General features: G+C 39.4%; 1 protein-coding gene across 1 annotated transcript in view; it reads right to left on the bottom strand.

Annotated features, from left to right (window-relative positions):
- Positions 1 to 26,694, bottom strand: part of SEMA3A (semaphorin 3A) — a 419,590-nt gene that overhangs the window by 277,598 nt on the left and 115,298 nt on the right. The window contains exon 2 of the mRNA XM_084624857.1: positions 15,977 to 16,046. The gene's annotated coding sequence lies outside the window, so the exon portion shown is untranslated. The remainder of the gene's footprint in view (positions 1 to 15,976; positions 16,047 to 26,694) is intronic.

Genomic DNA, 26,694 nt, shown 5'->3' with positions numbered 1-26,694 from the left:
ACAAATGATAAAGCCACAATGAACAAATGGCAAAATGTTAATCCCGGGTAAAGCTCAACTGTTGCAATTTACTAATCCAAACATGGGGATTTTCATTTTGGTTTTACTGAAATGTAAAACTTCCTCAAATTAAAACCAAAAGAACTCATCTTTACAGTCAAACTGAGCATCTACCAAGGCAAACAGCATCAAGTGCTAGTTCACATGGTGGGGTCGCCACTTTTTCCAAGCCGCATTTGCCAATGTTTGTTTTTTTGTAGTCAGGGGAAAATCAAAACCATGTGGATACCTACAGGGGAAACAGTGGGTCTCAAAGAACTGTTGGCAGAGGGAAATGTGCAATTATCCTATGGGGCTTCTTTTTTTTTTTTTTTTTTTGCAACTTTGAGTTAAATTTTCATTTTAGTTTCTTTTTTTTTCTTTTAACGTGGCTGTGGGTCTAAACAAAATTTACCATTGTTTTTAACAGATCTTATACCAGCCATTCCCAGGTGGAATTCCTATTAAAAAAAGGTTTATTTTCATCCATAAGCTTCGTTCCAATATATAACCTCTCTGCTTTTCTAATGCACAGGCTTACACAGCAGGTGTTTTCAGTTCCTGGGAGATACATTAAAGAAAAAAATATGTAAAGTATTCATGATTCATAAAATGTATTCAAGCTTTTCTGGGGAATACAAAACTGCTGTAGCCATACTATAGTCTTTAAAATAAAAATAACCCTCATAACACCTGGGTGTGGTAAAGGAAAGTAATATCCTACAGTATATTAAACAGAGCAAGAAAATCTATATTGCATTTCTTTTAAATTAAATGTTAAAAATGCAAGTTTGTTGTGGTAATAATAATTTAAAAGCAAGAAATTAAAATAATTTAACATATGGCCTGTAACTATATAATAACGTACAGTATTGAATTTAAAAGCACTTGTTTTAAAAATTGAGTTTACTTTTTAAAGGACCAGCGTAATGTATCTCACTGAATTCTATACATATAATTACACAGATCCTTTAAAAAGTAAACGCTATTTATAGATAGATCATAGAATGCATGTGTGTGTGTGTGTCCAGAGCAGTGAGAAGGAGGGCAGGATGCATTGTAAACATCTGTATGATCCATATGTATGTACATGTGCAGAAAGCAGGGCTGGCTGCAAGCCCAGCACAAGTGTCTGGGAAACAGCCAGGAGGTGGAGTCTGAAGCTGACACAAAAGCTATCAACAAAGGAAGCAGATTTACATGTCACCCTTCTTCAGGCCAGGAGCTCAACAGATCAGGGTTTGAAATTAGTTGCTGTTCCCATCAGACAAAGCCAGCAGAATGAAGCCATGACATTATGACTGCTGTGACTACTAGGTCTCAGACCTGGCCTCAGGTAAGATGTGGGTTGTGCAAAGATGGTGTACGGACACTTTTGTCCCCCAGTCCCTGAGTAAAGCTAAACATAGTTCAGCTGGAGGACTAGGGCCCAGATTTTTTTTCAAGTTGTTGACTGAAGCTTTTAGATACAGATAGACATTGTAGTGTTCATTTTTTAGTCAAATTAAGTTCATTGGGGGTGGGGCAAGCCCTTGTACAAACAAGTTGGGTGACCATAGTGCATCACTTCTAGAATCTGTGCAGAATCTAGAATCTATCTGCTTTAGTTAGTATGAAAATGAATTGAAGAAAAACTCAGAGAGATGAGGACCTGTATATCCTTTCGTTGATTCAGAGTTGAACCTATTGGGAACAGATAGTGCTCTAGATTAGTGGAAGCCCTATGAAAATCTGAAGTGGGGTGGATTATTTAATCCCTTGATGTCTCATCCCATTGAGGCTGCAGGCAATATTTCCGACCTCACATGAAGGTAGCTAATGGCAGCGAGTCACTATTAACAGAGACCTGATGGCTGTTAGCCAGTCAGTACCCAATAACTAGGAACCTGATCCTGGCCCCCAGTAGGGCTTCTCTGTGCCACTATGGCAGCAAAGAGGGCTAGTCTACACTAGTAGCGCTACAGTGGCTGATTCAGCTGCACCACTGGTGGTCTCCCATTGGCATAATAAAACCACCTCTGTGAGAGGTCGGTAGCTATATCGGCAGGAGAAGCTCTCCCGCTGACATAGTGTGTGTAACGTACGTCGCTCAGAAGGGTGGCTTATTCACGCCCCTGAGCGACATAAATTATACTGACATAACCTGACGTATAGACAAACCCTAGGAGGTGAATATAGCCTGCTTGCTGGCTCTGTGCCATCCCCTACTATAAAGAATATATCAAAGGCATGGCCGAGGGGAGGAGTAGAAGTTTTGGAGAAGAGGTGTGACAGAAGCGCCTCTAAGACCCCAGTAATCCCTGACTGCTGTAGAACCTTCTTGGGATCCATTTTCAGCTGGTCATATTAGCGCAGTGTGGAGATTGCTCTAAATTATATTGGGAGCTATTCATTCGCCAGCAGCTCTGGGGATCTGCAGTGTGCAATGATGATATAAAGCCATATTTGCTCGTCAGTTCCTGAGTCCAGTACTAAGCAGAGTTCAGCTGAACCTAAGGAGTAGGGCCTAGACCTTTTTCAGGTGCTGACTGAAGCTCTTAGATATGGACAGAGAGACATTGCAGTTTTCATTCCAGTTCTTCTTAAACAATTGAAGAATTAATTGGGGGGATGGAAACCAGATTGGCAGATTCATTATGTCCCATCCAACTACATTTTATAGAACACAAGACATTAGAAATGGTTTGTAAAAAAATCAAAGAAGAATGTATACATATGAAGGTGTACTTTTATATGCATGCGTATGTCAAGGAGTGTGTGTGAATTTTGCATGTGAATTTGTTATAACAAAGATTCACTTCTAGCCCAGCTATTTAAATTTTTTAAATAATTTATGTGCTGTTAAAATATTTATTTGCTTCCACAATTAAATGTATTAAATTGAAATATTTGTATGCTAAGCAGTCAAGTGGAATTCTCTCTTTGAAGGTGACCGGGAACAATTAATAAAACACCAAACGCAGTAGCTCTGGGTCTGACCATATTAATGCTTTCTCGAAGGACTGAGCTCCTCACCAAAAAGGTAAGATATGTCTCCACTGCCTTGCAGATTGGACTTTGGACCTGTAAATAGCAGTGCGCACTGAAGTGTTGCGTGGTTACTCCCCCGTGTGGATGATGTGGGCGTGACCTGAAGGGTCCCTTGTTCTCACTAATATAGTCGTGTTTGAACAGGAATCTTTGTATACTAGAAAACTTCAAGTTTGTGCCTGCAGCATCTATATGGGGGAGTTAGAGCACAGCACTTTGATGTGTGTTGCCGTTCACCTCCCTGTAGTCTGAACTGTGGGACAGTGGTCATACCATTAGGCTGATGTGCAGGAAGTGGGGAGTAATATAGAACTCCCAGTGGTGACACTTAATTTGATCCAGTTATATAGGGCTTATCCCACTTACATAGAGCTAAATTCTGAAACCCTTGCATCACACTGAATATCATCTTACTTTACGAGTAGCCCCTCTGAGTTCAATGGGACTACTCATGGAGTAAGGTGCTACTTATTACAGTAAAAGTGTCAAAATCTGACTTACAAAGTGACTTGAACATAAATCTTTTAGAACTTTCAGAAATGGAACATCCTAACTGGCTTGATTTCCTTCAGTCCTCCCCATGAACTTTTATCATATGTCGTAAGGAATATATGCACCCTCTGGCAAGTGCAGAATGCTCAAAATATAGTGGAAACATTACAGGCCAGATCCTGATGGTAAAGCTACTGCTTGTGTGAATCAGGGTACCTCCATTCACCGCAATGGGGTTATGCCAATTCACACAAGTAGAGGATCTACATTTCTGTTGCACAAGAGGTTCAAGCCACTGAGTGGCCACAAGTGTGGGATTCTGCAACCTGTGCCATGGCTCTGTCCAATACACTTGGCAACACTGTCAGATGAGTCAAAGGATTCATGAGTCTTGGTCAGTCACTGAACAAGCAGCCCCAAATCTGTGGCTGGAAAGGGGCCTGAATAAGGCCATGGACACACTGTGTGACCATAGGTTATAATAAATACTGCAGTCTGGCTGCATGGCAGGTGGATTCTTTCCCACCCTCACCCTGCTAAAGACTTGATCCTGAAAAGTACTTGAGAAAAATCCTTAACTTCAAGCATACAATTAGTCACACTGAAATCAGTGGGACAATTTATGTGCTAACTGTGAAGTTGTTATAAAGTTCCTGGTCCTCCACAGTTACCAGAGAGGACCAGGAAGTATTGCAGAGAAGAGCTTAATAAACACCTAAACTTACTGGTTAGGGAGTTCCTTAGTTGCTGGTTAAAGAATGGCTAGTTGTGTTTCTTTCCTCACACTATACTAAAGTGGTTGGGTGGATTATAGCCAAGCCCTCAGAATCTTGCAGGATTAAGCCATAAATTCCTTGTGAAAAGATCTGTTCCTTGAATACTGCATGAGAGATCAAGATTTGGTCCATTCAAGTGTTCCCAATGAACCTCAGTGCATTTTTACTCGAAGCAATTAAGAAATAGTCACTGGGAAGTTTTGTTTTAAATGGTGGGACAATTTCATCTTTGGTGTCATGCTAATTAAGTCAATGGAGCTACGCCAGGGATGAATTTTGCTGGCATGTATACATTTAATCTAAAAAATGTAGTTTCCTACATCTAATCCTTTAAACAGCCTCTTTCATTTTTTGTGGTCAGAAAATGGGAGCTGGCATCACTAGACATCACAGATTTTCTGCTAACTGAAAGGCCGGAAATTTCACCTCACTTCTAATTTGCTATGCAATAATCACAAAGTGTCATTTTGTTTATTAACCAGATGTTGACATTTGATTGCAATCTAGAAGTGACCTTGCACTCCAATCATAACAATCATTAGCAGATTAGATTCAGTTTAAGTAACATAACTTCCTGTGTTGAAAACAGGTGCACTTCTCTGCAGTTGCCAAGCTCAGCACCCTGCTGCCAAAATCAAGCAGAGAGTTGTACCAATGGAACAGTGTAAGTTGAGCTATGGAACCCCCAGGTCATGTTCTCAATTAAAACAGAGAGATTTTAATAGGGGCTACAAGCAGTGTTTCAATTCCCTTTTCAAATTTCACTCTGGAGCTAGTTAGCAGCTAATATTTACTTCAAAAACTAAGCATTGGATATTATTAGGTTTCAGAATCTTATATCCCTTATGCTATTCTTACCTATTAAGCAACCAATGACTAAACAGAGCTACAGAAGAACAACTTTTATTTGCAGCTTCAAAATAATGCAGAATTACACTGATAGTAAAACTCACTTGTTTTATGAACTGTCTAGGTTACTGAGTTTAACGGGGCAAAACAAAAAAGTAGAATGACTTTTTCTGCAAATTTAAATTATCAGTGAGTTAGTAGATTCAGATGAAAGCAATTAGGTCAGCTGAGTTTAGACCTACTTGAATTATTTGCTTTGACCAGTTTATTTAGTAACTACATTATTTATTTTTTTAATTCATGCTTTATATTGCGGTCGCTAAACAGATGACTGAAAATTTTAACATTATGGCAAATAATGCACTTACAAAAATGGACTGGCCCCTGAGTAAACACAAAGAAGACACAACCTCTGCACCAAAGAGATATTAGATCTTTCTGATCACTATTTGCACCCAGATAGATTATAGCTAAGTGCCTAAGTTACTTGGGAGCCTACCTTTCATTTTCAGAAGTGACTTAGTCACTTAGGGCCAGATTTTTAAAGGTATTTAGGTTGCCTAAAAATGTAAATAGGCATCCAGTAGGATTTTCAAAAAGGCCTAAACACCTTGGAGCTTTTAAAAATTGCACTAGACACCTACCTACATCATTAGGCACCTAAATACCTTTAGGGGTTTAGGAGCATATGCCACTTAAGTGCTTCAGTCACTTATGAAAATGAGTCTTAGGTGCTCTTGAACATCCTACCTCATGATATTTCCTACATGATATTTCCTGTTTGAATAATGCTAAAATATATAAATAGATTAGTCACTAACCTATTTATATATTTTAGCACTATTCAGTGCATATATTTATGGATAAATGACCTGCATGTGATTTACTGTCAATGTCTAAGGTTGTATTTTTCATTATTTGCAAACATTCATGCAACCATGAGTGTTCAGGAAAATAGTACTGAGTCCCAGAAGTTTTATCACTTTGTATGGAAGTGTAATATTGCCATAATGTTGAAAAATATCAGTCATCTATATAGATAAGGGCTAGGAAATACACCAATCTCAGACTATCAATAGCAGCAGTGGACAACACATAGTTTGAAAATTATTTGTCCAAACTATTCAGACAATACTTAATAATATATTAGTAGAAATTTGATACAATTTGGGAAACAAATAAAAAGGCTTAGTATGGATTTTTTTTTTGTTATACTATTACTAACACTATTCATTCAGCTCTAATTTTTGCACATAGACTTCACAGGCACTATTTATTTACGTGCTCATCGGTGTGAATAGGAATTGCGCAATCTAGCCTTTTGTGAATAATTTCCCCCACTATTTACCTATATTTTCTCCAGATTTACACTGGAGTAGGCTATAGAATTGGTCATTTTTTCTGCCATGTCCGTGAAACCAGCACTGTTTATATGAAAGGGTAAGTTTAGATGAATTTCCCATTTTGAAAAAAAGAAAATGAAAAAAAAAGTTTTGCAATTTTCAAAATGTCCATTTTGACATTTTCAAGAATAAAAGTTCCTTTTTTAAGTTTCAAAACAATTTTTCATTAAGAAATGTAAATTAATTTATAGTTAAAATGTCAAAAAATAAAAGATCAGAGTTGAAATGAAACATTTAAAAATATCAAAGTAAAACATTGTGATGAATCCATTTTTAAACAAATTTGTTTGATATTTTAATGTTTTATCTCACTTCAGAACAGGAAAATCTTTTGAAATCTCAAAAGTTCTCAACATGGGAAAACTGTTTCTTGCCCAGATTTAGTAGGCCACTAACATTACTGAATACTACTACAAGCAGAGAGAAAAGGAGTACTTGTGGCACCTTAGAGACTAACCAATTTATTTGAGCATAAACTTTCGTGAGCTACAGCTCACTTCATCGGATGCTTATGCTCAAATAAATTGGTTAGTCTCTAAGGTGCCACAAGTCCTCCTTTTCTTTTTGCGAATACAGACTAACACGGCTGTTACTCTAATACAAGCAGAGAGATGTTCTGATTCTTTCCCCACCCTAGAGTATGTTTCTAACACCTCTCTCTTACTGCTGCTTATGGAAATAGTGAAAAGAATTCTCTTAAACTGTTTATTCCCTAGGGAAAAATAATCAAGTGAAAGCACCTGTGGAAAGCAAATAAAGAGCAGAGGAAATATAGATGGTAAAAACCCAAGTCGCAGCTGTGCTTGTAGTCACTGAAGTGTGCCCACTGTGTAATGGCACATTAGGTGGGCATTGATCTCCACTAGTTTATGAGGTCTGTTACAGAATTGAACCATTTTCTGCTGAAACCCAGGGAGCAGAAATTGCTACTTCTAATCTAATCCATTTTCGAATTATCATCCAATTGTGACTGATGACCTCACTGCAAATCAGTTTACCTAACTGCTAGCACTCAATAAGGGAAGAGAAATCAATCTTTATTTTCTTTTGCATTCCTCTAGCTTTCTTATTTTTTTTTTAAATCCCTCATGATGTCCTTAATAACCTTCCATTCCACTCCAATTGGGAAGATAAGGTTGATAAAAAGCTAATCCTGCTTAATTGTCTGTATCTATGAAAGGTAGGAAGGATAATGTGAAATCTACCCTATGTCTTGCTGAAAGCTCAGTTAAAAAGAACAAAATACATATGCATTGTTTATTATTATTAAACATTTATATTGCAATAGCATGCAGAGAACATAAGAATGGCCACACGGGGTCAGACCAAAGGTCCATCTAGCAAAGTCTCCTGTCTTCCAGCAGTGGCCAATACCAGGTGTCCCAGAAGGAATGAACAGAACAGGTAATCGTCAAATGATCCATCCCCTGTCGCCCATTCCCAGCTTCTGGCAAACAGAGGCTAGGGACACCATCCCTGCCCATCCTGGCTAATAGCCATTGATGGAACTATCCTCTATGAACTTAGCTAGTTCTTTTTTTAAGAGACCACTACCAGGTTGGGGACCCTTTGTGCTGGCCATTATACAAGCACAAAGAAATACCAGTCCTTCCCCCAAAGAGCTTGCAATCAAAGAGCCAAGACATAACAGGTAGCTCAGACAACTGATTGGTGAAACTAACTGTGTGCACAATTCTTATAGCTAATCAGTAGCAGCAATCACAACTTGCCACCTGATTAGCCATTTTCGGATGACATTTATTATATATGTGGAACTCCATGTTGTGAATTAGCTATGAACATTTTACCCAGAGATCATGAAGATTATATAGTGAATGTTTCATTCTAAACATACATCACTACATTATACATATTAATAAGGGGACAGACTCAAAACCCCAGACATCCAAATACACCCTAACTTCGAGGAAGCTCAGACCCAGATAAAATCATAGCATGGGTCTTTGCTTAAGTCAAACCAGTCTCCTACATTTGAATCCCTCCTAAATTCGGCATCCAGCTTTTGAGTCTTGGCCCTTTTTTTGTTCATGAGCATGATGAAATGTTTGTACATAATCTATATTTACATTACTATGGAAATGCAGAGTCAAGTTCCATATAAATCATTTTCACAGCACCAAACAAACACATCCCAGTTGTTCATTGCTTTATAATGTAGGATGAACTGAGAAATGGTAGTAAGATGAGAAAATAAAATGAAATGAAGAAAAGGAAAGGAAAGGAAAGAAGCCACTCAGTAAAGTGGAGCAGTGAAAAAAGTCACTCAGAGCTGCCCAGACTCATCTTGGAATATGTATGTTAACTGAAAAGATCTAAGGAACTATTAACTAGATCTTGCACTGGTCCAAAAGAGGAAGAAATGAGCATATGATCAAGGGGAAGGTATGCAACTGAGCAAGTGATGGCTCATTTTTTATTTTCCTACTTATAAGTCTCCCTTTCTAATCACCGTCTTTCACTGAATACAGTCTCTTGTTTCCGACTGTGCATCTTTGCAGCCACTACTGGTCACTTTTAAAAAACAAGGGAACTTTGTGGATTGTGGTTTTAAGTGTCTATTCTAGCACCTCCCTAAAGTTTTGACAGGTACAACACACTGCTCTGTGTACAGGCCAGGGAATATAGTCCAGGTACATCTCTGAGATTCTCTCTTGAAGTGAATTGGAATTATCAATAAACTTCAAACAGATTGATTGAGATGTCCTTGCTTCTGGTTGGGCTAAAAATACCTCAGAAACAGCCTTTCCTCACAGGCTTTTAGCACTTCTGTTCCAGGTCCCAACTCATAACCAGGAAGTACAGAGATAAGAATTAAACATAATAGGGAAATAAACTTAAGTGAACTTCTTCGGAACCTCATTGTAAAGGTTCAGCTGGAGATTTGCACGCAAGCCTGAGTCCTTTCTTATTTTATCCAGATTGATTTCCCAGTCTCTGTTGCATCATTGTTTATATGTTAATACTGCTCTGAGACTTGCATTGTGAATATGTGGGGCTTGTGGGGGGTGTCTTGGGGTAAAATGTTTCATGAGAATGTTAAGGAAATATGATAAGGTGTAGTTTGTTTTCTTAAGAGTTCCTTAACCAGTTTCAGTATCCAACTCAGATTCCATAACATTTGGACCCCCACTGAAACAAATGGCAAGTGTCGGAGGAACTGAAATGCACTTGATGACCTCAGAACAATTTTTAATTTTCTTAAGTATTGCTTTGAAGCACTACAAGTCTTTGAAGTGGCATTAGACTATTATTCTATGATGTTTGGGGGATAACCTCCATTCTTTATCTACCTAAGCAGGGGTCCTCCTTCAATGAGCCACTTAGTATTTTAAAAAGCTAATTGAATTTAGTCATTATGAAAGGTGCCAGATTAAGAGCCCTGGAGACCAAATTCATTTGTTTATCCAAAATGTGGTCAGTGTCACTGGAATCTTCCCATCCCACTCCAATGAGTGCTTCAATTCCAATCCGAAGAAACACTCTTTAGAAGTGAAATAGTTCAGTGCCCATGTACATTCAAAGTTTAGACTCCCCATTAGGACCACAAAAATGATTTCTAACTGATGTGGGTGGATGTGGGATGAGCCCACCGATGCATTTCATATAGATCACCATATAGAGAATATAATTGCTTTCAGACATGACTGACCTGGGCTGTATTTGAGATGATGATCTCGAGGTTAAAGGCTGTATATCCCATTACCAATCCCCTCCCCTTCCATATCTCTGAGTTAAGGGGAAAACATCTCCAGAAACAAAATTCTGCCCCAGCCACCTATTAACTAAACAGACAGAGAGGAGCCTAGAGCACTGAAGAACAGTTGGGAAAAGCAGAAAAGGTGAAAGAGAGGAGTGAGAGAGGTCAGAAACGTGTATAAAAAGGGAACTGATACCTCTAGGAAGTGGGGGAACATTTAACTACTGACCAACATCCCTTTCTTTATGGCTGTGGATCAGCAGCAATTCCACAGTGCTATTAGTGTTGTTATATTAAAAATGAAGGCACAGAAAAGGAAGGGTCATGAAAAACACGGAAAAAAACAAATGGCAAAATGATGCATATAAAAGTGGTGGAGAGATGGAAGAAATTGACAATTGTACATTAAAAACATATATAGGGGTATCCCATGTAATTACTCCTTTTTGTCATTTTTTATGGATTTAGGCAGCTTGCAGACCTTGAGCCTTAATTGTTCTTCTAAGTCCAGGAACTGATCTCTTAAAAGTTGTCAACCGTGTAACCAGATGAAGTAATCCCCTTTGAGAGTAGCCAGGAGAGGGGCTGAAGTGGGGGCAGTAGAGATTGTAAATTTGCAACAGGACTAGTGAGATCTCAGAAAAGTGGGTCACTGACATTTCAATGGAAGAAAACTTTTCAGTTGCCAGCGTTTGGTTCCTTCTCAGTCAGGCTCCAGGCTAGGATATGGCACTGAGAGAACAATTGTTGCTATGGTGGATAAACTCTTCCTACCCACCGACAAAGAAAATGCAACCATGCTATTCAAGATGGACCTTATTGCGGCATTTGGTAAATTTAAAAATACTGCTCTCCTGCCTCTAAGAAGCTACATGTGTAGATGGAAATGACCTGAAATGGCCCTTTCCTCTTTGACCAAACTCAGAGCCCTCCAAAACATCTTCTTGCGACTAAGACAGAGTATGAGAAATCTTAGCCCCAAAAGGAAAAATCCTGAGGTTGCAATGAACAATTAAAAAGCAGGAATGACTCCTCTCCTGAGCAACTGAAGCATCACTATTATCAGAGGGTACAATTCAACAAGCCTGATTTTCAGCTGCACTATGGCCACCCTACATTCATCTGGGTCGTGGGCCCTGAAAGTGGATGTAATTTACATTAACCAGAGCAGTGTAAAGTTGCCTTAGTGTAAATGAAAATTAGTCCCTTTACTCATTCCTATTGAAAGACATTACCACTGGAGTCAATTAGACATTTTCTTTAGTAAGGACTTCCACACTAAGGCTATGTCTACACTTAAAATGCTACAGCAGCACAGCTGCAGCATTTCAGTGGAGACAATCACTACAGCAACAGGAATGGTTCTTCCATCGCCTACCACCTCCCTGAGAGGTGGTAGTTAAGTTGACAGACAAATTCTTCCACTGACAGCGCTGTCTACAGCAGGGTTGGGTTAGCTTAACTACATCTCTCAGGGATGTGGATTTTTCAAACTTTTGAGGGAGATAGCTGGGTTGATGTAACTTTTCAGTGTAGACCAGGGCTAACCCCATATTGTCTGAAGGTTTTCAGAATGCATAGAGGTAGTTACAAAGTGCTGAAAAATTATGGCAATGATTCCATTCTCACCAAAATTCACCTTGCCAGTTACGGCTGTGGGCTGGTTTACATGGAAAAGTTCGGTGGACCTAGCTATGTCGCTCAAGGGTAGGAAAAATCCACACCCCGGAGAAATGTAATTAAGCCAACCTAACCTGTGGTGTAGACACCGGTAGGTCATCAGAAGGATTCTTTCATTGACCTAGCTACCACCATTCACGGAGGTAGACTAACCCAGTGATAGCATGTAAAGCAAATTTTGATAGCCTATTTATTACAGTAAGTGCACTACTGTAGCATTTCAAGTGTAGACATAGCCTCTGTAACCATATCACAATTAATCATTCAATGGTTTTGGACTGGCACCATCCCAGATGGGCTCATTTTTTTCTACAAAGCATATGTATTATTGATTTTACATAATGTTTCAGGGCTGTAAGCAACACATGCAGCTTTACAGGGCAGCGTACCAACTGCAGAGTTACAATGCTAGATTGAAAAATAATAATATTAAGAGAGTTTAAAAGAAACAATGTGGTCATCACTGAAGTGCAGCAGTTATGAGTTAAGAATAAAGTTTCAGAATTCTATTAATCATCGGAGTAGCTGGAGGATGGGGAAAGGTCATTTGTGGGTACACAAACAAATATTATATAATATCTATTATAAAGGTACACACACAAATATTGGAATACCTCAGAATACGTAGCAATGACAAAGTATCTGCTATGCTGCTGGTGTGACTGGTATTTTAATAGGCTTGCCAGCCTGTGGGGGTTACAGTATGTAGGAGACTCAATTCCCACAAGTACAATACGATCATTACAACTGGTCTTTTGCACATCTGAGAATGACTCTATAGCAGTACAAGTGCTGATCATCTGGCCTTCTGCCATTTTTGCCATGAGCATGGGTCTTCTATAGTGAAATTGGGGCTGGATAAAAGAGTTAGCAGATATTAATATATAGTCCCACTGGATAGACTGCCTAAGAATATATCTCAGTAGCAGAGATGGCCCAAGTCACAAAGTTTGGGTCTGAATAAAATGGAAATTCCAAGCTTTAAGGAAGGCTCTTTCTTTCTTTGGGATCTACTAGAGGCAAAAAACATCTGCATCGAGGCCCTGTGTTTCTGTACTACCACTCAATGCACATGTGCACCTGGTAAGCTGTGGATCCTTGATGGCACAGCTAGTTCATGAGGCCTGGTGGTAGTACTTCCCTCAAGTGCTCTCCACCTGTGGAATGACATTTTGGAAGAAGGGGTTCCACAGCACAGAAGGGGAACCTGCATGAGTTATTTCAGGACTCAGTTTGCACAGTCACTTATGCTGCTTCGTGTTGGTGCTTTGGAGGGGGAACTAGAATGCCGTGGGAATATGGCATCACCCCAGGGATCCCTACAGAACCTCATCTCTTGTGGCTTACCAAGGCAAACAGGGACACAAGAAAGAGGTAGCTCTCCCAACTTCCATGCCTTCTCAGACTTCTTAGAGCAAAGGAGCCTGCCGTGAGCATTTAAAGCAAAGTTTAAGAGCCTATTTATTACAGTAAGTGTCTAGGTACATCTAGGAAAGGACTTGGCAGTACGATATCAAATCTTTCCAGAGGATTGCTGCTTCAGCTTAACACGTGGCATTTAAGCAGCATTCAGTTAACTTAACACTCATCATTATTGTTTTATTATTTTTAATGCTATGGTACGACAACTGCTCTTTAATCTTTCTTTTATCGCCCAGGTATATATTTAAGAGTCATGGTGACTACTGCACAGGCTCACATCAGATCTCAGGGTGATGACAGAAACTCTAATAAATTTGAAACCATTTTCAATTAGTGCACAGGAAATTTACTTTGTGAGCCATGACTTGTTTTATTAGTGCCCTGTGGGGCAATTTAGATTGGAAAAAATCAGGAGATTATTATTTACCAGAAAGACAAGGTAGACACTTAGCCTTCATCTATAGTGGTAAAATATAGTTATGAAAACTGGACTACAATATTAAGGAGTATCTAAAAATATTTGTCTTTAAACTTTGGGGTCAGCCATAGTTTCACAGTAATGGAAATGACAGTCTCCTCATTCTAAAATGTGTTGCTAACTTGCATATGCTCCACTTGTTAAGATCCTTTCTTCTCTTTTGAAATTAACCCAACATCAAGCCTTTTCTGGGTATTTTAAACAGTTACAGTTAAGGATATGAGAACAGGTACTCAAAAATCAGGAATCCCTATGAACTGTCCTGTACTTCTAGAGCCAAACTACATCTAAATTTTCCTTAGGGTTTTGACACACACAGGTAATGTTAGCACTTTCCCTCTCTGCTGCTTTCCAGCTGTTATTAGAGGACCAAATGCGACCGGAGATCAACCAAGTATTTGAAATTCCAATGTGTTTTGCAGATTCAAGTAGTATGGATTCCTCTCTGAACAGATCTCAAACCACAACTGAGATTCACTCATCTCGATTCACAGGGTAATAATAGGGCAGCATTTAAGCCAAGGGGCTTGGGGCTGGGATGTAGAGCTGCAGTGCCCCATGGGGAACTCAAGGAGCAGCTGTACCTGATGCACATTCTCTTTTGAACACCCCACACTGAGCAGGCTATAGCATCCTTTAACACTCACCTTTAAGGCTACACAGCCTGTCCCCCGAGTTGCAGCCAGCCCAATGTGGAGGGAGAGTACGTGGCCAGGCCTCCTTTCCACATCCAGGGCACACCAAAGGAGCAGGCTCTGCACACCCTCAAACACAGGGACTCCAAGTGTAAGATGCCACTGAATCGGCTATGCAAGTGTTTAGTGGAAGAGGCTTTGTACATGCTAATCCTCCCCACCTTTGTACTACTGAATAAAGGCCTCTCTCAGTCTGCCTGTAATATTTCAATACTCCTATAATCATAACCATTTCAGTGACTTTCACAGTTCAGGAAGCTCCTTCCAATAGTGCCAAGCTCAGTTAGCTTATGCAGCTCTGATCTATAGCTTAAATGCTAAGGGCTAGATTGTCACAGCTCTTCCTTGGCCATGCAGAGGAGTGAGAATTCTGCCTTTCTTTCTTCCCTGCCTGGCCTTGCTCAGATTGAAAGTCCAGCTGTGGACTTTAAAGCAAGAGCAGCTAGCTGGGTGTATAGTGAGGCCTAAACCACCCCATGGAAGAGTGAAGTTAGAGTCTAGCCTGAAAGGACAGACTCTGATCTCAGTTTCAGTGCTAAACTGGTGTAACGCCATTGGACTAACAACATGGACTTACTCCAGATTCACACTCATGATTTAGCCCTAAAATTCTAAACCTTTCTCACAAGAAAATCATCTTAAATTGTAAGCAGTTCTCAAAGATAATTCCAATTATCCTTAAATGCTAAATCTTGCTGTATTTACTTAAGCAAATATAGCCATTGAAATCAAGCAGTGGATCAGGATCTGGGCATAAACGGTCATTTTAAAAACTTTGGTGCCAAATGATTTGCTTACTTACAGCAGCAAGTAAAAATCTTGGCATTAGATTCCTGATTAAGGTGGTGGAAACTGCTTAGATATGCCAACCTGTATTCTTTTGGCTCACCTGAAGACAATGAAAACTGGAGCATGCAAAACTGGGATCCTAGTGCCTTGAACAATGATTGTGAAGTCTTGATAGCGTGGGGCGTATTTTTAAAAGGCCAATTTTTGCGTGTGAAATTTGCTCCTCTGAAATTTGTGCAATAAATGAATTGCAGATGCAAAATCAGAGCACTTACACAGTTCAAAACTGTGGGATGAGAATTTTGCAGGTGCAGTTGGCTCCGGCAAAAAAAAGAAAAAGAAAAAAAGACCAACATTTTGAAAATGTGGCTCTCTATGTTTGTGCATCAGACCCTGACCTAATCAATGTGTGAGTTTAAATTGCTTTATAGCTGAAATCTTAATAGGAAATTAATTAACATTTAATTCCTTTCAGTGACTTTCAAGATGTTAGCCTATATGTTTAAACACTATCATAACTCTGTCAGAATTCTTCACTACTGCATGTCAACCACTGTCAAAATAATTAATTTTAAATAATAATTTAAAATATAAGAAATTCTTACCTTACACTGCCATAAGTGCTTAATGGTTAAGGCAATGTATCCTATCCAGCTGGTATCACTTTCAGCTCCCCTAAGAGAAGAGAATTTCATATTGGTTTAATAATCATTACCTAATTTATAGGTGCAACAAATGGGTTGATCAACATTATTATTTTTTAAATAATTTAATCAGGTACCATGGTATTGTTTGAAAGTGTTCAAAACCTTGTCTTTATTTTATATACTAGGAGAGTATTTCAAATTTAGCATTGTTTGAGAATGCCTATTGCAAGAGACTGTGATGAAATAGAACCATGTTGTCACTGTACAAAACACCAGCCTTTTATGCTACTGCTAAATGAAGTCTTGATTTGCAACTGCAGTTTGTCAGGACTGTCTCAGTAATAGAAGGAAACCCATAATGCATCACTTTATATTGGAAAGAAGAAAAAAATGCCTTATGAATAGAAGCCTGGACAAAAGACACTGAACCAAATTCATCCCACTTCACTGAAAGGTGACATCATGGTTTCATTCTGCCCTATTCCCTGAATCTGCCACAACAGAAGAGTAGGGGGAATATTTATTTTTTGTACAGTGAATGAGCAGATTTATGGTGATATGTGAATAATATTGATGCACAGCACAGGTGAGAATATTGCATGTATAAGTGTAAGGTAAAATATAATGATCAGGACAAAGCATGCAGGGGAACCTGATCCTTTATTAGCACGAGTGCTGTTCTGTAGATGCCAAGTTATTCTTGCCTACTAGCTTCATTAAGGCTTAAGAGGGAAACATGTAGCTAAGCACCTCGTTAGTATGTGGATGATCGTGCTGAAGCCCGTGTCTCCTCAGACAAATCCATTCTCCGCTCCTTTCTTTTCTTGCACCTTTGCAAGAAAGGAGGCAGGTGCAGGATACTTGAGCTTCTCTGCTATCCATTGATGAGAACTTTGCCTAGCAATTAACCTCATAGGCACCCACATTTAGCTGCCACTCATGCTTGCACCGGAATGCAACAAACCGCGCACTCTCTGTTGCACATCATGCAAGGCCATGCAGGATCAAGGGCAAACTGGAACTAAAGGAGATTGCTCTAGAGTCAGTTAACAGAAAACATATTAGTAAAGTTATTTGGAACACTATCGTTATATGAGTTAATACTATATGTATTACAGTAACATCTAGAGGCCCCAGCTGAAATTGAGGCCCTGTTGAGCTCGGCACTATACAAACTATAGGAAGAGGCAATCCTCGCCCAATGTTTTTGTGATATTTCCATTGGAAAATTATTTAATGCCTTGCATAGCATATGGGAAGGTAGCAAAGAAAGAAAGTGATTACTTATTTGGATGATGTATAGCATGCTATACTGAAAACTGAGTAGTTCAATGTTGATAAAAGTGACTGATAAAAGGGAACCACACTAAATGAATTTCTGTGCTGACAAAGGGACACATGGGATCAAAAGAATAAGGAAATCTGGTGGAAGTACATTACTATAAGCCTGCTCAACAGGATTTCAACTGACAATTTTAATAATCTTTCAGACAAAAGTTCAGGCATCAGCTAGCCCATGTCAGCTGCCACGAAAGCAGTCAACACGCACAATTAAATAACAACAAAAAAGCTACAAATATATTAAAAATACCAAAGTTATTCTTGTGTAAACTGGATTGATAATTATTTACAATGAAATAACTGAACTTTTCTGCCAAAAGGAAAAACAAAGTTCATGATGCTATTTCTCTACCATACAATATTTTCAGTCTGTTCCAATTACCACAAGGGCTCTGGAGATTCGTAGATTCCAAGCCAGGAAGTACGACTGTGATTATCTAGTCTGACTTCCTGTGTAAAACTGGCCATCGAGTGTATATCTTTTAGAAAAAAACATCCAATCTTGATTTTAAAATGATCAGTGACAGAGAATCCACCACAACTCTTGTTCCAATGGTTAATTACTCTCATCATTAAAAAAGCACACCTTATTTCCAGTCTGAGTGTATCTAGCTTCAACTTCCAACCATTTGATCATGTTATACCTTTGTCTGCTAGATTGCAGAGTCCATTATTAAATATTAGTTTATCACATAGATACATATATCGGCGATAGAGGGCAGAACTGATGGGGGGCTGGGCAGATCACAGAATCATAGAATATCAGGGTTGGAAGGGACCTCAGGAGGTCATCTAGTCCAACCCCCTGCTCAAAGCAGGACTAATCCCCAACTAAATCATCCCAGCCAGGGCTTTGTCAAGCCTGACCTTAAAAATATCTAAGGAAGGAGATTCCACCACCTCCCTAGGTAATGCATTCCAGTGTTTCACCACCCTCCCAGTGAAAAAGTTTTTCCTAATATCCAATCTAAACCTCCCCCACTGCAACTTGAGACCATTACTCCTTGTTCTGTCATCAGCTACCACTGAGAACAGTCTAGAGCCATCCTCTTTGGATCCCCCTTTCAGGTAGTTGAAAGCAGCTATCAAATCCCCCCTCATTCTTCTCTTCCGCAGACTAAACAATCCCAGTTCCCTCAGCCTATCCTCATAAATCATGTGTTCCAGTCCTCTAATCATTTTTGTTGCCCTCCGCTGGACTCTTTCCAATTTTTCCACATCCTAGTTGTAGTGTGGGGCCCAAAACTGGACACAGTACTCCAGATGAGGCTTCACCAATGTCGAATAGAGGGGAATGATCACGTCCCTTCATCTGCTGGCAATGCCCCGACATATACATCCCAAAATGCCATTGGCCTTCTTGGCAACAAGGGCACACTGCTGACTCATATCCAGCTTCTCGTCCACTGTAACCCCTAGGTCCTTTTCTGTGGAACTGCTGCCGAGCCATTCAGTCCCTAGTCTGTAGCGGTGCATGGGATTCTTCCGTCCTAAGTGAGGGACTCTGCACTTGCCCTTGTTGAACCTCATCAGATTTCTTTTGGCCCAATCCTCTAATTCATCTAGGTCCCTCTGTATCCTATCCCTACCCTCCAGCGTATCTACCTCTCCTCCCAGTTTAGTGTCATCTGCAAACTTGCTGAGGGTGCAATCCACACCATCCTCCAGATCATTTATGAAGATATTGAACAAAACCGGCCCCAGGACTGACCCTTGGGCACTCCACTTGATACTGGCTGCCAACTAGACATGGAGCCATTGATCACTACCTGTTGAGCCTGACAATCTAGCCAACTTTCTATCCACCTTATAGTCCATTCATCCAGCCCATACTTCTTTAACTTGCTGGCAAGAATACTGTGGGAGACCATGTCAAAAGCTTTGCTAAAGTCAAGGAACAACATGTCCACCACTTTCCCCTCATCCACAGAGCCAGTTATCTCATCATAAAAGGCTATTAGATTGGTCAGGCATGACTTGCCCTTGGTGAATCCATGCTGACTGTTCCTGATCACTTTCCTCTCCTCTAAGTGCTTCAGAATTGATTCCTTGAGGACCTGCTCCATGATTTTTCCAGGGACTGAGGTGAGGCTGACTGGCCTGTAGTTCCCAGGATCCTCCTTCTTCCCTTTTTTAAAGATGGGCACTACATTAGCCTTTTTCCAGTCGTCTGGGACTTCCCCCGATCGCAGATGGGAGGGTTGAGGGCAAAACCCATGGGAGATTGGGCAGATGAGAGGTCTAGAATGCAAAATTGAGGGGGGCTGGGCGGATGGGCAGCTATTTCCTTCACCCCTCAGTCTACTTCCTCTTCCCAGTCTGGGGATCAAATTCAGAACTCCATCACTCTGGGGGAAGGCCCTCCTCCGAAGTTCACTCAAGTCCAAGGGAATCTTTCCAGACACTTCAGTAGGCTTAGGATCAAGCCCACTACACACAGTAACTCCAGTAAAGCCTGTGGATTAACTCTAGATTTGAGGAGGCTGAGATGAGTCATATTAAGAACAAATGGGGCCAAAATTGCTCTTAGGTTATTGCTGTTTGAAAATATTTTTTTGTGTTCTGCTCTATTTTATTATGCCTTAATCTTCTACTGACAAAACTGATTGAAAAGATAACCAACCCTGTCCCACTATCGAACACGTTCAATACTCTAAGCCCCACTGAGTATAGGTAAATCACTGACAATAGCTTGTTAAGCTTCCCATTTGATTGTCTTCTCTTATGATTTCCTAAATTAAAGTTGATGCAAGGACAATCTTGCCTTGACTTAAACCTCAAATCTATTTATTTCCCATAATGTGTCTGCTAAAACTTATTAAACTATTTACTTAAGCAAAGAACAGCTGAAGAAACCATGTTTCTTAATCATATTAAAAGTAGAGAGATATTTAAAGCATCACCTTTTGTCAGGTTTCTGTTAAAGTTCTATCAGCACTTGTACAAGATAAAATATCAGCTGTATTTCCAGAGTTTTTTAATTTTAGATGAAACATTCTCCAGACTAAAATTTCAGATTGAAATTTTTAGCTAAAGAGAAATTGTGTGTCTTTAATCGCAGCGGGGGTTGGTGGGGGGAGCCATTGTTTATATTTGAGTCATGAAAATGTGAAAAATAAAAATATACCTGGGTCAAGGGTTCATTCTTTTTTTTATTTTAAAAGACTCTTTGCTTTGGGTACCTCAATTTTTGGATGTCCAATTTGAGGCATTCTGAAGGGACCTGACTTTCAGAAACTCCGGAGCATGATCTGAAAATCAGGCCTCTTTAAGGTATCTCAAGTTGGGCACCAAAAGTTGGGGTGCCTAAAATCATTGGTGACTTTGGAAACTCTTGATACAGGCTCCTAAATTTCTTTCCTTTATTTGTAGGGCCTGATCCACAGCCCACTGAAGTAAATGGAACAACTAACATTGATATGCATGGACTTTGCATAGGGCTCTAGAATTCAAAAACATTTTTGCTTATTTTATTGACTTCTTTTGGAGGGTGGATGCATTTTTATGTGGATTTTATCAATTTTTACCCATTTGAAAATGAAATCAAAGGAACCACAGAATATGATTTTGAGACATGAGTTCTGCAATCATGTAGCAGTTTTTATACAAACATATATTCAATATATATTTTGTGTACATTCTAGTCCTCACAAAAAATGTTAGTCTGTGAGGAGTTTTATTTCACAGGCTCAGTCATACTTAAACTAAATCCATATTAGACAATCCCTGTCACCGTACAGACATGCTTTTTTCTTATTATACTGTATCATTTATAACATACACAATAGGTCAATTCATCAACTGATATAACTTGGCATAGCTTCATAGAAGTCAATGGAGTTTCACTGGTTTACACCAGGTGAGGATCTGGTTCATAAGACTAGACTGGATGCATCGTAAAAATACACAAGACCTGATTGTGCAATCCTTACTCATTCAAGGCACCGACTTCCGAAGTTCCTGGGGAATGCTCGACCCCCCCCCCACTCCACCCCAGGCCCCACCCCCCACTCCACCCCTTTCCCCAAAACTCCACCCCGCCTCTTCCCACCCCCGCCCCTCCCGCCAGTGCCTCCTGCATGCCACTGAACAGCTGTAAAAGCTATGTGATTCTTAGCTAAGGCTGTAGCAGACTCAGCAATCTCTGTGTGGGCTAGGTGCAACTGGAGGGGGACAGAGTGCTACACCAAGCAGGCATGGGTTACAGAAGCAGTTCTCATTGACTTCAAATGAGAATATTTGTGTGAGAAAGTTCTCACCAATGGGTGAAATTTACCCTTATGCTGAGGACCAATATTAGGCCTATGCATCACTTAAGTCCTCAAAATAAGGTTAGGTGGGACTGAAATGCTGGACAAGCCTTGTGCTCACATTTTACACAAAGGTGAATTCCAGCCCCATAAGGATACCACAGTCTGGATCACAGTAGAGAACAATCCTATATTTGCAGAGAAATGGATAAAAATTTCCCTCTCTAATTGCTATGATCTCTATGTGCATACGCACCAAACTCTGACCTTCCCAAAGCAGACATGCACAGAAGAAGCAAAATCTGAACCTGGCAAGGACAGAGTGAGTTCAGTTCAGGTCATGATTGGAATAAGCACTCCCAGAAGCTTTAACATTTTTTAACCTGTATCCATCTGGCAGCAAAAAGAGTTGAGAACAATTTCTTTGCCTTTGAAATTATCAGTGAAAATGGACAAAACAATTGCCAGACTCAGCTTTATAAATGATAGCCCTCCCTGATTAATTTTAATATCCTTGGCTCTGTATTGTTTTCTGTCACACATAGATCTCCATTTAAGATAGAGAGAAGAAACAGTCTTATATTTTGGAGGAATAATAATAATAATAGAGTAATGAAAGCATCTGGTCTTCGTTGCTTGAATTTCACAGCAGACCACTTCAATATAACAGCAGTCCTGACTCAGGCAAACCTTCTGTTGATGTTTGCCTGAGCGAAGGCTGTAGGTTCTGACCCATAATCTATAACTGGCTATTCCTCATGTCAAAATATTTCATCAGCTATTTTAGGCCTCTAGTTAGACAAATAATTTAATTTGATAAATGTTCTCCTTGGGACTGTGCCGTTCAGGTAAAACACCATGAAATGTAGCTACTGCAAAACATCTCCAGGATGCAGAATTACTTAGGAATTTCTGATTGCTATATGATAAATGTCTCAGGATTAATAAAAGATGCAGAAGTAGATGCATCTGTAGATTAAAATAATGCAATGAAATGAAGCATTTGACTTCTACTACAGGCAGTAAATGAATCCGTCAACCATGCCTTCTATTCACATTAAGACAGCTGTAGGACTGTCCAAAAAGAAGCTCCCACAATACCTTTCAAGACCCATTGGGTCCTACATGTGCCTATCACAACATGTGGTGTATCACATCCAGTGCACCAAGTGCCCCAATAAAAATTATGTGTGTAAAATGAGACCATCACTCTGTTCTCGAATGAAATAACAGAAAAATGATGAAAGACAAAAATATCACATCACTTTTCACAACATGATCACTCTGTATCTGACCTATTGGTCCTCATCCTCAACTGAACAACACCTTCAGGAGATGAGTCTGGGAGATTAAATTCATAACTTTGCTGGACTCTAAAAATCATGGACTGAAGAAAGACACTGATTCGGGCTTATTACAACAATCTGTAAACCACTAACCTCCCTTCCCCCCCAGCTTTTTTTCCACTCCTATGACTGGAGAATTAGCAGGCCACTTCACCTTGAATGGTTCCCTTGAATTCTGTGTTTACTTATGTTAAACAATCTGTTTCACACAGTATTTAGCTCTCTTGTGTATGGTGTCTGCAGAGCAACATTCTATAGATGCGGTTGTAGGTCCATAAACCATTTTTGAGGTCTCCTCTGTGACATTGTGGATATGATCCATTTCATCTTTGAATACATATTTGGTGGACTATCTTATGATTTGTTCTGTGGTTTGGATGTTCACACCACAGTCGCACCAAGAGGAATCTTTGATTTTTCACTTATTCATCAAGTAGTTGCATCTTCCATGTATTTAACTCTGAGTACATTTCCCAAACCTGAAGAAGAGCTCTGTGTAAGTTTGAAAGCTTGTATCTCTCACCAACAGAAGTTGGTCCAATAAAAGATTATTACCTCACCCAGCTTGTCTCTTTAATATCCTGGGACCAACATACTACATCACAAAGAGAACTGTGTCATATAAATGTCATCCCATGACAATGGCATGGCTGTAAATATTACTGATTGCCCTGTTCTGACTAATGCAAGTCCTTCGCTTTCTTTATTAAGCCAGTTTTACTGGGAATAGATGTTACATGTGATTTCCTTCTGAAAAGGTAATTAAATGTGATAAATACATGAGCACAACTTGCTTCCTCTCTGAGTCAGGAATCCAAAGGTTCTGCACAGTGAGACTCTCGGGTACTATCCCCCGGCAGCTAATTTGGTAAGCCTAGCTAGTCAAGTAAACTGACTTAGTGAGATATACCTCAAAATGTGCATTCATTACTACTGTGTAAATACAGAACAAGGATTAGTCAATGGGAAAAAATACAAACTACTTTAAGTTCTTACGTAGTTTAGTGTGTTTCTTGGAAATATCCTGCTACTATGCTAAATTATATCATCAACATTTCGACCGGTAGCCCACAAAAAATGTCATATATTGTCATTTTCAAACCATCTGAAACAAAGCCAATTGCTAGGAGACCATTTTTATGTAAAAACACTGGGTCATAAATGACTTGGCTCTGAAATCTTGAAATCACTAGTTTTGCTGCTGACTGCAATGGAAGCAGCATCAGGCTTCCAGTTCTAATGCAAGTTATATTTCCTTTATAATACATATCTGCTTGTTAAGGGGGTGTGGAGCCTTTTCTTACAGGTCACTGGTTTGAACACAGTTCATGTCTGTAGCAAAAAAGTTATCTGATGGCAGTTCAGCAGCCTATTTGAAGTTAATAATTCAATAGTCTTCAGCTGGTTCCCTGGGTAATACTGTCCACATCAGAAATGTCCCCGACAACTGGGATCTTTGTTAACTATCTAAGCAAAGGATCAGTTAGGCTTGAAAACTGAAGTACACTTTCACCCCAAGAGATGTTCCCTCCAGGTGAAAGCATTATAGGGGTGTATAAGGGAAGCACGCACTGTTCTGATCTGTGAATAAACAAAGGACTTTAATGTCTAGGCCTCTTAATTTAGCATTCATTAAATTTTTTAAAGATTTTTTTTAAAATGACAGCTTTTGTTTCATAACTAAAACAGAACAATCCGAATCTATGACAGTGAGTACAGATCTGTGCTTCTACACAGGAGAGATCAAAAGGGGTTTCCAAGCCCCCTATAGTGAGTGAATATTGTAGATGGATAGTAACTCTTAGAAAGATTAGGAAATAGAGTGGGAAAGAAAATTTTAAAACAGAAAATGCTATGCCCCCATTGTTGAGCATAATATCCTCTTACAGTGAACTGTAGTTTTTTTAAAAAATTCAGTTTATTCTCTGATTGTGTTCTACCATAAATCATCTGGACAGATGTGCGCTTTAGTCATGCATCAAGGTTGATTACCATCGCTTTAGGTTTATACACCATAGGGTAAGGATTTTTTTGTTTTATTGTAACATTTAATTTTTTTGGTTTTATAGCAGAGAAAATGTAATATCCCATGCATTTTTTTTGTTACAACACATCTGTTCAATAAAAACCATATTTCTATCGGACAATTTTCTGCTCTCCTGAACAAAATTCTAAAGTCATATCGGAGTCTGCTTGTTCTGTTCCTTTTGAGGTCCTTGAGTGGTTTAAAAATAATGTGCTTCAGAACTTCTCAACCATGTATTTCACCCCATGCTGCCACATTTTGAAAAGTTGGTGAATCAACACAATGTCAGAATAGGTAAATAGATAAAAGTATTAGGGAACAAGTGTTTGCCAGTGTACTGGTTTGGTCCTGTTGAATTCCTGCCACCATGTGTCAAGGATTTTTAAATTACAGGGTGTGCATAATGCTTTTAAACTTCCTTGTGCCAGGCCAGCCTGATTTGCAGGGTGGATTGGGGTGGGGGGAGCGGAGTTCATCCACAGGGTGGTTGCTTACCAAAGAAAACTCTAGGGGAAGAAAGAAATATATCAGGAATAGTGATCTGACCTTAGCTATTAGAGTTAGTCATAGCTGGCATAGAGAGGAGATTAACGTAAGGTTACTCAATATTTCTATTAGATAGAGTTCAGATTTGACATTAGTCACGGGTATAAAGTAAATTTTGAATCTGCTTTGGTATTCAAGCTTTCTTAGTTATCTGCCAGCTCCAATGAACTTACAAAAACAAGATTGTTATATAGCATAAAGGAAAGAGCATATGGCTGAAACAAAGGGAGTGCAGAATTTGGCTGCGGGACTGATACTGAAATGATCAGCATTCACTGGCATTTGTAATTTACCAAATTAAATTTCGTTCTCAAAAAAAGCAAACAAAATGAATATTTAGTCTAGGATTAATATAACAGACACTGCATACCATTTGTAGAGGTAGAATTTGTCTTCAGTGAATGAACCCTTTATGGCAGCTCATGACAAGGCCTGCAAGTTACTGCCACACCTCCAAAGCTGTTTTTTTCTGGCTTCACTTCCCGTCAGACATTCCAAAGGGAGCAAAGGGGAGATGTGAATTTTACTGTGAAAACCTGAGAAATTTTCAAGTTTGCTGAAGGACAACCATTTCCTATTTTCACTCAAGAATATTAACCACACAGCAGCCCCATCAGCAAAGCAGTGGCATTCCATTCTAGCATGTATCACAGCATGTCACTCATTAGCCCATAACAAACATTTACCCCTTTTCACAGTGAAAACAGGTTTTCTGGTCAGCTTTTACCACTGCTTTTTTGTTCGTCAATTATCAAAAACTTAAAGTGAATTTGCAAAAAAGCTTTGATTATTATTTTTATTATTTTCAAAAACCAGGGATGTACATTTTTTGCATGTAGTTCTGATGTTTAATTTCACACTGAGTCATGCTGGAAGGAAAAGAGGTGCTAACACCCAAGATCAAATCACTTCATAAATTTACTTCATTGCTTAGTCACACCATCAACACTTGTTTTTCCACTGAAATTGTTTTTCATTATTTCCTTTCTTTCACCTCACCTGTGTGATTTTTAAACCTAAATCAATTGAAAATGTTGAGTAGAAATCACCCCATAGAGCGATGCATTGGGAATGTATTACAATCAAAATGAAACTGACGCTTTTCAAGAACTGCTCTTTCCCAAAATGGGTGACATTTTTTTGGTTAAGCAAGAACCTCCCCCTTCC

The sequence above is a fragment of the Lepidochelys olivacea genome, assembly GCF_965140295.1.
Source record: "Lepidochelys olivacea isolate rLepOli2 genome assembly, chromosome: 1".
NCBI lineage: Eukaryota > Metazoa > Chordata > Testudines > Cheloniidae > Lepidochelys > Lepidochelys olivacea.
This window is presented reverse-complemented; position numbering and strand designations above follow the sequence as displayed.